Consider the following 12,319-nt stretch of genomic DNA (forward strand, 5'->3'; position numbering starts at 1 on the left):
CTAAATAGAATGGAGCAGATGTTGATTTCTGGCACAGTCTGGCTACAAAAGTATGTCTGTGGTGCTGTGGTTTCCTCTGGGCCCTAGGACATCATAGTCAAGGTTCAAAGTGCCCAAATAAATGCCAGGGCTGTGCTGTATCCCATCAAGATGGTTTTTCATAGAATGAAACTGCAGGTGTATATTTTTGGTGAGCTCTAGTGTGCAGCATGAGGAGGAGCCAGACATCCCTGAGGATGCGAAGTTTGCTGAGATAGTGCTGAAGGACCATGGGTGGAGGCAGAGCTGGCTCTGAACTGTCCATACTGCCATGCCAGGCATTTCCTGGGAAGGTGCTGATGGGCAGAGGCCACAGCTCTATGATGAAAGGCATTTCCAGTTTGGCAGAGTGCACAGTTAATAGTCCAGAGCTTGAGTTTGATTCAGTTCTGGAATTAAACACACCTGATCTATCTATCTACAGGATAGATAGATAGATAGATAGATAGATAGATAGATAGATAGATAGATAGATAGATCTCTTTATATCAGTCAGGCAGACTGTGTCGCTCCACATGTTCATGTGGGCTGATGCACAAGTTATTTTCTGTGCTGTGGCTTTGACTTGTTTTTATCACACATAATATTTTTGTTAGTGGCACAGACTGACCCAGAGCACATAGTGAAACTGCTCATCACAGGTACTGTGACATTTCTGGTGTCAGCTTGTGATGAAAGAGAGGTTCGATGGGGGGATTTCTTCAGGGTTGCTAAATATCTCCAGCTGCTCAAAAAAACTGCTGGAGTTGTAGGGAATGGCAGTTCTGAGGACTGGGCCTGAAGAAATTATTGCTGAGCATTTTGCTGTGCAAGGGAAGAAAAAGGGAGGGGATGGGAAAAGCGAGATAAGGTTTGTCATTCAAACTGCAACACGGAATAGCCTCACCTCATATCTTTAAATCTGCATCAATTATAATGCCTTGTTCACTTGCAAATTTCACTTTTAAGATAAAGAATCATGCCTGGTTTGTTTGCCATTCCTATAGCCAAAGACAAGCTTCACTTACTCCCCTTTAATTTTCAATGACTAAGACTGAAAGAGCTAAATTACATTTCCTCCCCCCTATGGAAACCTGATGAACCAGTGTGAACCTGCACCTGAGAACCCCCGGGAACGCCGAGGATTTGGCCACACAGATCGGACAGTTGGATGCTTAATTGCGTTCTGGGCACAAAGCCTGCTTGAATGTGCGTCTTTTATTAAGTGTGTGGGAGGCCAGCACAAAAAATTAGACCTAATTAAGGTGCCAGAAGGAGCAGAGTGGTGCAAAGGCGTTGCAGTGCCTGACTCTGCTGCGCTGGAGAGCGTCAAGCTGCCCATGTCAGGAGCCCTCTGAAAAATGTACCCTGAACATCAACCTGGAGCTCGTAAGTGAGACACAAAGATTTGCTGCAGGTGCTGGTAGAGAGAGGCCTGGATGAACAGTTGTTTATGGAGCTGATAAATAAGATCGGTGCCAGGAGCAAAAGCTAAGGGAAAGAGAAGCAGAAAGGATGTGAGTGGACCAGCAGAGCACAGGCAGAGCAGCAGGAGTAGCTGAGGTGTGCTGGGAGCGTGTACGCCCTGCAAGGGAGGTGATACCTCAACAAAAGGGTTCAGCCAGAGATGGAGGTGAAAACAGGATTTTGGTCAAGACAGGGAAGTGATGAAGAACAAGGACCAACTAGCATAATGGGATGAGATCAGGAAGTGCAGATTTTGTTAGATAAAAGGGCCATGATTTTTCAATTTGTAAAAAGATTAAATTAGCGGTGTGGCATTGGCTCCAGATCGGTGTTTGCACTTTCCCAGGCTTTGCAAAGTAGGTGATAGGGAGCCTCTTCTGGATGGGAGCCTCTTTATTACTCTATGTATCTTTGCATGAATGGCTATGGATGCTTGTAGCAGGAGTAAGATCCCGGCCTCCCTTGGAAGTAAAGTAGCCACTTATGTCTGCCCCCTTTTATCATCTTGGTCACTCAGTGAAGATGCATTGTAGTGCTGGCACACAGATGTTTGCTGCTTGCATCAGTCATGAACAAGCATAGTGTGTTATAAACAGACATGTTAATATTTTGAGTTTCAAGACCTTTTCAATCACCTCCTCATTATATTTCGTAGTCACAACCCAACAGAAGCACAATAAGCCAGTATAGTTAGCGTCCAATATATCTTGCGGTGCTCACTCAGGATTTGTAACTCGGGGCTGTCCTCGGACTCTAAATCAGGACATGAGTGAAGTGCATTGAATGATCCCATTAATATAAATAGCACTGAAGTTAAAAGCAGGGCTCCGTGAAAGGACTTTTGATACACTGGCTACCGTCGCCCTCGAGTCAGCAGGTGGCATTATAGAACAATCAGGAATCACCAAACCTTCGCCGCTTCCCGCCCGCAGCCCCAGACCTGAGCCCACGGGGGAACGAGCATGAAACCCGCCTGTTCAGCACAGCTGAAACCGCACAATGAGCAGTTGCCAATTAGGGCCGGGGCTATTGTCTGAGAAAGGTCAAGTGTTGGCCTTGCTGAAATCTTTCAACACCGGCTCCAGCGAGATTGGGACTTAATATATTTTATACAGCTAGAAAACTTGCTTGGCCCTACTAAGGGCAGAGCCAGCCTTTCCTCTGCCCTTCCCCCGTATTCCCCGGGCCGGCAATACGTGCTGGGAAACCTCGGCGAGGGAGGAACCTGGCTTTTTAATCTGCTGCCACCTCCCTCCCTGTAGGTATTGTGGAAGAATTGAGTTGTTGGCAGGGTGGTAGAAAAGGAGGTGGTTTGGCAATGTGGGCAAGGGGAGGGTGTTTGGGACTGGGTTTGTTTTACCATCTCCCAAGAGATTTTCTTTGTAACTCCAGTGGTACATGTTTTTACAGCTTACTACTTTTAGTATCTGTCACTTGAAAAGAATAGATGGTCTAGATACAGGGGGAAAAAAACATGTGCAAGCAGCAACACGTAACCAACAAAAAGTAAACTTTCCCATGAAATACCCAAGTCATACAGATGTTGCAGGGTGCTTAAGGAACCGCAGGTTAGGGAAAAACTCAGAGCTTCTGGCTACCTTCTGGATCCAGAGGCTGCAGATGAGAGCCTCCATGCTCCCTGGGATCTCATGCCAGGTGATCTATCAGCCTAATGAGCTAAAGACACAGTACCTTGCAGCAGCTGCCGCTAGCAAGGACCCCTTCCCAGACTTCAAACCAGAAATCGGAAGTCCACGTTTGCTTATAGCCCCAATCCTATAATTAACTGCTGCACGGAAGGGCATTGCCTGGTGGGGTTCTTGGTGAAACAAGGGTTTCAACATGCACAAAGGCAAAGGTGAATCCTCTCCCTTAATTCCCAGTGTATGATGAGCTACTGGTGTTAGTCCTTTTGCCCTTCCATTTGGGGCCAGCACTTATTGAGGCAGACGATGACTTTCATTCCCAGCCCACAATGATTAGTGACTGTGGTGTCCCTGCGGGCCCTGGGCTACAGGGAGAGCAAGTTCAGTTTTTAAACCGCTGCACAAGAGCTGACCTTTGTTTCCACCAGTGACACACTTAGGATGGGCTCAGGGTGGTCCTGGGGAGGACCTCAACCTCCCTGTAATTGCTGGTGACAACAACCACAGGCTGTCCTTGAACCTGGCCCACACACTTGTGTTGTCACCACTGCGCTGTGTGACTTGGTGAGGATGTTTTCCAGTGGGCACTGGCTTGGAGCCAGGCCACAGCCCAAGTTACTGCTTAAACCCACTGGTTTTAACGTGCTAATCCCCGAGTTTGAACTACGTCTACTCTGCGTGTGTGTGTGTGGTCTTGAAAACTCACCAGTCTACTTGCAAATTAAAAAAAGAAAAAAAAAATCCCTATGATATTTGCCCATTTGTTGCCATGGTGATGAAGGAGTGTGGGACAAAAGAAAGATATTCCGGTTGCCCCGGGCCTGTGAACAAGCAGAATCGGGGAGAGTTGGTGAGAATGTGCTGTTAATTGTAACCAGAAATGCAGCATTCAGCCACCATCACTGCAAAGTGTTCTTCAAACCCCCTTTCATGTCCTGCCGTAGCAAAATGACATCCTCTAAAAGCTGGGTGACATGAACGCTGACAGCTGGACTTCCATCGCACCAGGCTAGACTTGGCCCATAAATTAAGCGAGTTGAAAATCCAGCCTTGCCCCCTCCAGGTATTCGTTTTCCTCACTTTATCGATAACCTGGCACGAGCAGATCTTGAACCAAATGTTATCTCGGCACTGCCAGGACTTGCCGGCAGCTGGAGGGGGAAGGCAGCGCTGCTGACTCCCAGAGATAACAGGTGGAATGCAACAGGCGCTGCTTTTGTCTGCCATGACTTGCAGTTAAAGCTCTCAGATGCTGCCAGGCCCTTTGCTGTAGCAGCCTGCAGACCTTGCTAGACAGAGCACCTTCCTGCCAGCCTGGACACACGCAGGCAGAAAGAAATCCGAGGCATTTCACAACTTCCAGCATTGGGGGAAAACAAAAAAATGCATAACCCCCTCTATAGAATCCCTTCCCCCATGCATTTGTGGTGATAAGGAGGCACGTTGCTGCTTCCTGGGTACAGAGTACAGGCTCAGAAATGTGATTGTTGGTTCTCTGTACATGCACAACATTTGGCATGAAAAGTGTCTGCATCTTCTGTAAATACCTCTTCAATTGTGTGGAAGTGATGGGTTTAATTTAAACCATGGCTACTCCTACCTAGCTTAAAAATAAAATAACCTAAAAATAGAGCCACCTGAATCAGTGATGGTATCTTGGTCATGTTTATGCTACATACATACTGTTAAATTTGCTGCTATACAGATGGAAACCTGAAGCCCACTCTCAGAGCTACCTAGTTTGTAAAGTTTCAAGAGGCTGTTGGATCCATGTATACTTGGCTCTTCTGAAAAATTATTTTCCCTGTCTCGACCTACATTCTTCTATTTGCAAGAACCCAGAACTTCAGGCCAATTCCACAACCATGGAAAAGCTAGTACTCTCAGTTCATGGGTGTGAGGATGCCCAGGCACAGTATTTTTAGAGGCAGTATTATATAGCTCCTGGTAGGTAAAATGGATTTTTCAAGAAGTTAAAAGATGGTGGGTTAAAAATGTGCCCGGATCAAATGCAGTCTAATTGATGTAGTTTTAAGTACAACGCTGATCAATATAAAGATCACAGGATCTGGCTTATAGTCGTCATGGAGATGGAAGTCAAGATGGAAAAATACTTACCAGATAAAGCTCTGCAAGGACAGAATCTAGACCCTCCTAACAGAGGACTGGCTCTCATCTTTTATTGTTTTTTCTTCCATTAGCTTGATCTTTGATCTCAGTTCCTGTTAGGAATATCTTTTAACAGTGATGAAGTTCTAGGCCATTAACCAGATGTACAACCTAGTGAGAAGATCCCTGCCACTAACAGACCATCTGATAAAAAAAGACACATACAAAAGTATGTGCTTAATAATAATAACAATAATAATATTTTCCAGAAAAGAAGACACAGCACTTTCATTTCCTGCAGGATCCGTCTGTCACATTTGAAGCAAATCAAGCTGCTGGAAATGTGGTTCACAACAGCCCTTTCAGAATCATCAGGCCCGAGCATCCAAAGCCAAGCTAACATTTTAGTTTAACAAATATAGAGGTTCAGTTCACCTATATTCATTATTTGGTACTCATTCCACCACCAAGTTTTTGACAGAAAAGATCCTTGAACAACAGATATTGCAGAAACTGACCTTGTAACAGGATGTTGTATTGGTTTTATTTTAGCCTTGGTCTGTACAGAGTTCAAATCCCTAAAGCTTCCAGCCCCATACAGGTGACATTCTGGGAGCTCCTTGACATTAGCTCCCATGGCTAATGCTGTGGAAGGACTGTATTCTCAGACAGAGCTGCCTGGAAATGCTTCCCAGAAAAGATCCGGCTGAGCCCAGGATGATGATGTTCAGATAAAGCTGCAAAGTGCATCTTTTAATTCACAAAGTCTCCCCCTGATCTAACTGATAAGTAAACCCGCACAGGCAGTGTCCACTGAGGAAGGGACATTGGAAAAACCCAACAGTTTTACTCTAAGCTTTTATAGCCCAGTAATTTTGCACAGTGTGATTGGCAACACATAAAGGAAAGATGTGTGGAACAATCAGGTTAGAGACTGCAATTCTATATATTATATATCCATTCTTTATAGGCTCTGACTAAAGCATTATTTAGTCCCATTCACAATCCTGAGTATTTAAAAGTTGAATGTTAAGCCTATCCCTGCAAAAATGAGGCAGAGAAGGAGATCTGCTTTAAATGTAGTCCTAATTACTGCTAGAGAGCTTTTATGAATAACAGACCATAGCACTTCCTATTGTTTTACATTTTGTGCTGTTTTAGAGACTCAGGAGTGATGTCATAACAGGGGGAAACTTGTCATGGACACACATTAAACCCTGAACACAAGGAGAAGACCTTTGATAACAGATATTTGGATACATAGACGGGTAATTCAATAAGGGGAGAAAATACTTTAAAGCAATGATTTAAAAATGAATTAAAGACATTTTTAGAGTTACTTACATGCCTGTCTCGGAAATTCTACCTCTGTTCAGAGAGGCATATGCTGAACTGCAATCAAATTACTATGTCCAGCTCTGCAATTTCAATCATTTATCCCATTTATAGGGGTCTTTTTGTCTTGAATTAGGCAAAATGTGAGCCCAACAGGAAATTAAGCAACCAAGCAAAATCAGGAAATTCACTCAAATGGCTTAGCCAGTGGAATGCCACCACTATCTTCAAACTAAAACTCCAAAGAGGTTGAACTGCAGTCGGATTTATTTTCAAAGTGGTTAATGTGCTTTTAATTTGTACAAGGTTGGTAACCAGGAAAAAAATACATTGCTCTCACGAAGCTTGCCTTTAATTTTATTCACAGAAGGCCTCAGCATACAGGCATAATGAGTTTAAAAATGCACCACTTGTAAAAAAATTAGAACAGCTATCTTAACGACAAAGTTTGAGATGCTTGTTTTAAATAAGTACTGTCTTTGGAACATTAAAAAAGAACTGAAACAGAAAAAATACACTCGAAGATTGCATATCTTCCTCTAAAAAACATATTTGATGATAGCTCTCGAGGAGGGGAGAGAGAAATTCTTTTAGCTGTTTACAGTGGCCTCCCTGCATTTGGGACCTGCAGATCTGTATGCAGAGTATTTTAACTGATTTGTTTGGGAGGACGAGCTACATTTTTTTGGTTCACAGAAAACACTCCACTGCCCTGAACCCTCAAAGCAATTTCTTGCTTGCAGATTACCGTTATTATTTATCTACTCAAAGTATCCAGGAACTCTTGTGGTGGTCCAGGTCCCTGTTATGCTGGGCAGTGCACCAACACAGAATAAGTATATAATCCTTGCCAAGAGACAAGGAAAGCCAAGAAGTGTCCTTTGGTAGCTTCATAAGAAGACAGAGGTTCCATGGCTGATCTTTGTTATGATTCTGGTGGTCCTCATTTTGTTGATATATTGCAGTTTGAAATCACAGGCAATTTTTTTGTGATTGAAAATGTATGTTGCTGCTTACATGGCAATGCACTGTGCTTGCCTTTGACTTAAACTAAGCCATGAGGTGCTTCATTAGCTTCCAGAAGAAGCCAGGGAGTCTCACCCTATGGGTGCCAGGTTTGGAGCACTGGAGCACCAATGCTGCTTTCTGAGCCCAGTACCTGTATCATAACTCTTCCTGCTCAGCTCTTCTCTGGGAGTAAGGCTTTGTTCACAGCCTTCAACTGACTTGTAACAACTCCAGTTCAGTATTCAAATAATGGCTATAATCAAATCTCCTGTCTTTAACCGATAGTGTTGGAGATGAGGGAGAAAAAAAAAGATTTAGAAGAGACATAAGGAAGAAATTTTTTATGATGACCCTGGTGAAGCACTGGCGCAGGTGGCCCAGAAAGGTGGTAGGTGTCCCATCCCTGGAAACATCCAAGGTCGGGTTGGACAGGGCTCTGAGCAACCTGATTTAGTTGAAGACGTCCCTGTTCATTGTAGGGGGGGTTGGACTAGATGACTTTTAGAGGTCCCTTCCAGCCCAAACCACTCTGTGCTTCCATGATAACACGTAGCCACTGTTGCGTGTCATCTCTGCCTGTCTGTGCATACCTGTACACAATGTAACAGATTTAAAACCAGTTGGGCAACTTCAACTGAATTTGGTAAAGGTTTGAGACCTTTTGGAGGTTGCACACAATTCATGGAAGTAGCCAAATGCATAGAAGACACCCTTCAAATGCTCCCACTGCAGACAAAGCCGCTTAATCATCTCCTGCACTCTCAGACTGCAGAAAACGCAGAAAAGAAACCCTAAACGTGTGAAGTTTTCTCCTACCCCAAGTGCAGAAAAAGATTCAGTCAGGACTTGCATCTTAGTCAGCCAGCCTCAAAACACATCCAAAAGACACCAAGTTTCATTAAAACAGATTTTAAAATTTATTAGCTCCAATATTAACTCCTCCCTTCTTCAGAAACATCCAAGATGTCTCATAGCTCAAAACACAGAACAGTTTAAATGGATGCTTTGAAGTGATGAGGAAACCCCTCTTTCTACAGGACTGATGGATGTCTCTTGCTCTCTTGCACAGGGTTGATTGGGGGTCAGGAATACATTTCCCTCCCAGTCAGGGAAGCAAGGACATGAAGATTCATTAGTCTTTTTTTATCCCCTTCCTCTGCAGCCAACAGCCTGACTGACCTCCTGAATCATCCAGGCCATCATAAAAGCCTCAGGCCATGGTGATCACTCTTGTTTTCTGCTTGTGAAACACAGGTTACTCTCCTGAGAATAAAAATGCTTTAGTTTAATTGAAAACTTTGGGCTTAATATATGAGTATCTTTGTGAAATGTAAGGGCCTGAGGTAAGTCAAGGCCACAGTAGGTGATCTTACAGTGCAGTTTGTAGTGTCTGGGGGGCTCAAGAGGCAGAACATCCTTTGCTTGAGTGAAAGGTAGACAGTGGCAGAACAGGCTGCAAAGGGCTTTGAATGGAAAGATGAGGAGTGTGTGTTGATACAACAAAAATAGAGCCACTGGAGAGTTAGGAGGAGGAGGCTCGTGTGGCTAAAGGACACTGCAGAGCAGAGTGAAGGGGTATGAACGGGATGAGATTGGATTAGCGGGGGAGGAAAGGGAGGGAAAATGAAAAGTTCTGTTTGAGTCACAGTGGGCTCGATCTGCCAGTGACGTGTCTGGGACAGGATTTCTGACAGGATGCAATTTTAGCTGGAGCAGAGGAGGCAGGTCTGGGAGCATGAGGAAAAACGTGGCGTTTGAATTGCCTTCTGCAGGGGAAATTATCCAGAAATATAAGATGTAGAAGACAACCCTTTAATACTTGACTATACCTGGTTATTAATATGCACAAATCTTTGTGAAGAATTCATGATTAAAATCTTGGGTATGTATCACTCTGTTCAGCTGAAACACAATGAAAATGCATCCCTAAATCCCTGGTTTGATTTGATGATTAAAATAGTTCCTGCTTTATCCAACCACAGTCCATTTAGGAATGAGATGAAGTGACACACAGATATTACTGGCTTTGTTTTCCAGTAAAGTTTCGTGTTTGGAAGACCTTTGTTTCCTGGAAAATGGTAAAAGATATTAAGGCCTGACACCATGACACTGCCCACTGCACATCTTCTACCACTTTACAGCAGATTTTGAGGTAGAATAAAAGAAAATAATATCTATGCAGGTATAAACAATTCTTACACAATGAAAGTATTTATCCAGTGTGTTTACAAAGGAAAATTAGTTTGCTAATTACTGTCTCAGATTTCTGGGAAAGTAAAAGCAGAAATGAACCAGAACAGTACTAACCAGCATCTCCTTAAAACAAAAAAAAAGCAAACCAAAATGAAACAAAACCAACCAAACCCAAAACAAAACAAAAAAACCCAAACGCAACTCATAAAAAATGAGAAGCAGATGAAATGGCTCATATAGAAATTCTATATTAAGGATGGTGAACCATAACAAGTGTGATACATTGTGCAGAGCGTGCTTTAAGTAACAGGGCTTATTAATCAGATTCACTTGTTAGTGATCTGTCTTCCCTATGCCTGGTGTTAGAAATCACTAGAGGAGTTTGCAGGAGCTCCATAAGCCTTGTCCTGGCAGAAAAAACTGCAGACTTGAGAACCTGCTGCACCTGTGCTGCCCCTGGCTTTTTCAAGGAGACACAAGCTGGGGAAAAGTTCTGGGCTGAGAAAAGGCTCAGTCAGGAGGTGAACAAGCCATGAAAAGCAGATAAATGTTGGAAAGGTCTAAGAAGGAAGTGCTGCATATTGCAAAAAGAACAAGGCACTTGGAAACGTATGTGTAGGAAGGACTAGAAACTTGAGTAGGCAGAAGATGCTTTGGCTGAACTCTTAGTGATTTAGAGTTCTCAGGATTGGGGCTGTTCCTCAGGGACTGCAATGGAAAACTGAACAATGCTGTAATGGCTCAGCACTTGGAGCTTGATTTGCCCTTTTTAAAATCCAGTGGCTAATTCATACCCTGAAAAATGAATTCTATCCTGGCCAGATGGCTCAATTTAAGAAGAAACAGGCAACTGTGTAGCTGGAATAGCAGGTAATGGAGGTGAAAGGCTGGGAGTAGGGAAAGTCAGCTGTGTACAGGGGGCACAGGATGGAGTCACTCTTCCGTGAAATCCAATAAAACCTGATCTGCTCATGATTAACTCAACATTTTCAAAATCCTTTTAAGAGTTCAGAAAGAACATAATGTCTAGCCAGCTCATAGTGGTATACGAGACACCCCCGACTCTAATATCCCAGGATGCGAGCCCTCTACTTGTTTCGGATTTTGATGCTGAACATAGCTTTGCTTCTCAATTCTGGCTTATTTATTTATCATTCTTATTGCCTTATCTCATTTATAAGCCCTTGAACGTAAGTGAGGAAAAGTACATTATACAGAAAAGTCACCTGTTTGAGCAGTCTGAGCAAGGTTTACATTAAACCCACCAACTGATACATGTAATCAGTGGCAGAACTTCTTCTTGTGCCCAGAACCTGTGAAACTGGTCAACAAAGAAAATGCAGAAGTGTGAAAAGCAGCTTTGATGGGGCTCAGTCATGCTCAAACATCCCCTCAAAACAGGAAGGATATCAGCACCCCTCAATACCCAAGCAGTGTCTCCTGTACCTGCTCTGTGTCAGACTCCAGAGTCAGTCCAGTTTCTTTCTTCACCCCCTTGCGTGGGGACTCCCTGGGCTGGGAGATGGAATCCACATTGCTCTCTTGCTCCCAAGGGTGAATGCAAAGTGAACCTGAGGGAAACGGGATCAGTGAAGGATTTTATTGGATCTGGACTCCTTCTGACAGGCCTTCATAAATTTGTCTTTTAAAAAAGAGGCCCCTTTGCCATTGTATGTATTTTATGGGGAAGCAGATGAATGGCTAACAGTGATTGCTACAAGAAGAGAAATACCATGATTTGGTATAAATTTACCTGAGACTTGCTATCCCAGCTGAGACCTGCTATTTCAACCCACTTGTCTTGCTTCTATAACTCACTGTAAGAACACTATGTAGTAAATACACTAACTTTTGGCTTTACTGATATTGAGTTAATCAATGTACACAGCAAAATACTTTTGAAAAATCAGTTTGAAATACTGTTGGAAATGCTTGTATGAACCTTACGAGCCGCTGTGCACGTTACAGAGTGTCTGAACTATTTTTGCACTTCATGTCTGTACATCAAATAGCTGCTGGGCTCCTTATCTACAAACAGTATGAAAATAACAGCAAAAAAAGAATTGAGTTGCATAGTCTCCTCTGCTTCCCTTCTTTATCTCAGGTGGTAATTTGACTAGAGTGGCAGCAGCTTAGTAGTAACACACACACACACACACACGCACGCACGTAGCATTAAGGTCTCTGTTGTTTTTGCCTGAGAGGCAAAGCCAGAGTGTCACTCATGCCTATCTACCATGTTCTGACTAAGGAGGGGAAAACATTCCCTTTCTTGAATAACTGGATGTGTGACCTAGGTGTGGAGACAGGAGGTAAGAGCAACTGCAACTCCTTTATGGAACACGGGGGTCAAGATGGGCCAAACCGAACACGTAGTGAAGACTTCTGTAATCTTAATGCAGTAGTTTAGGTGCATAACGCCCAGAAGGACAGACATCTCAGAGCAGCCATGCCATCCCTCAGTTCCACTAATTGAAAACTGTCTCCTGAGTTTCATTCTGATTGAACCTGTTTCAGCCTGTTCTTTATTGTAAATACAGCTT

This window comes from Pipra filicauda, unplaced genomic scaffold, assembly GCF_003945595.2.
Source record: "Pipra filicauda isolate LSUMZ 115617 unplaced genomic scaffold, ASM394559v2 scaffold30_size5312502_pilon, whole genome shotgun sequence".
NCBI classification, from domain to species: domain Eukaryota; kingdom Metazoa; phylum Chordata; class Aves; order Passeriformes; family Pipridae; genus Pipra; species Pipra filicauda.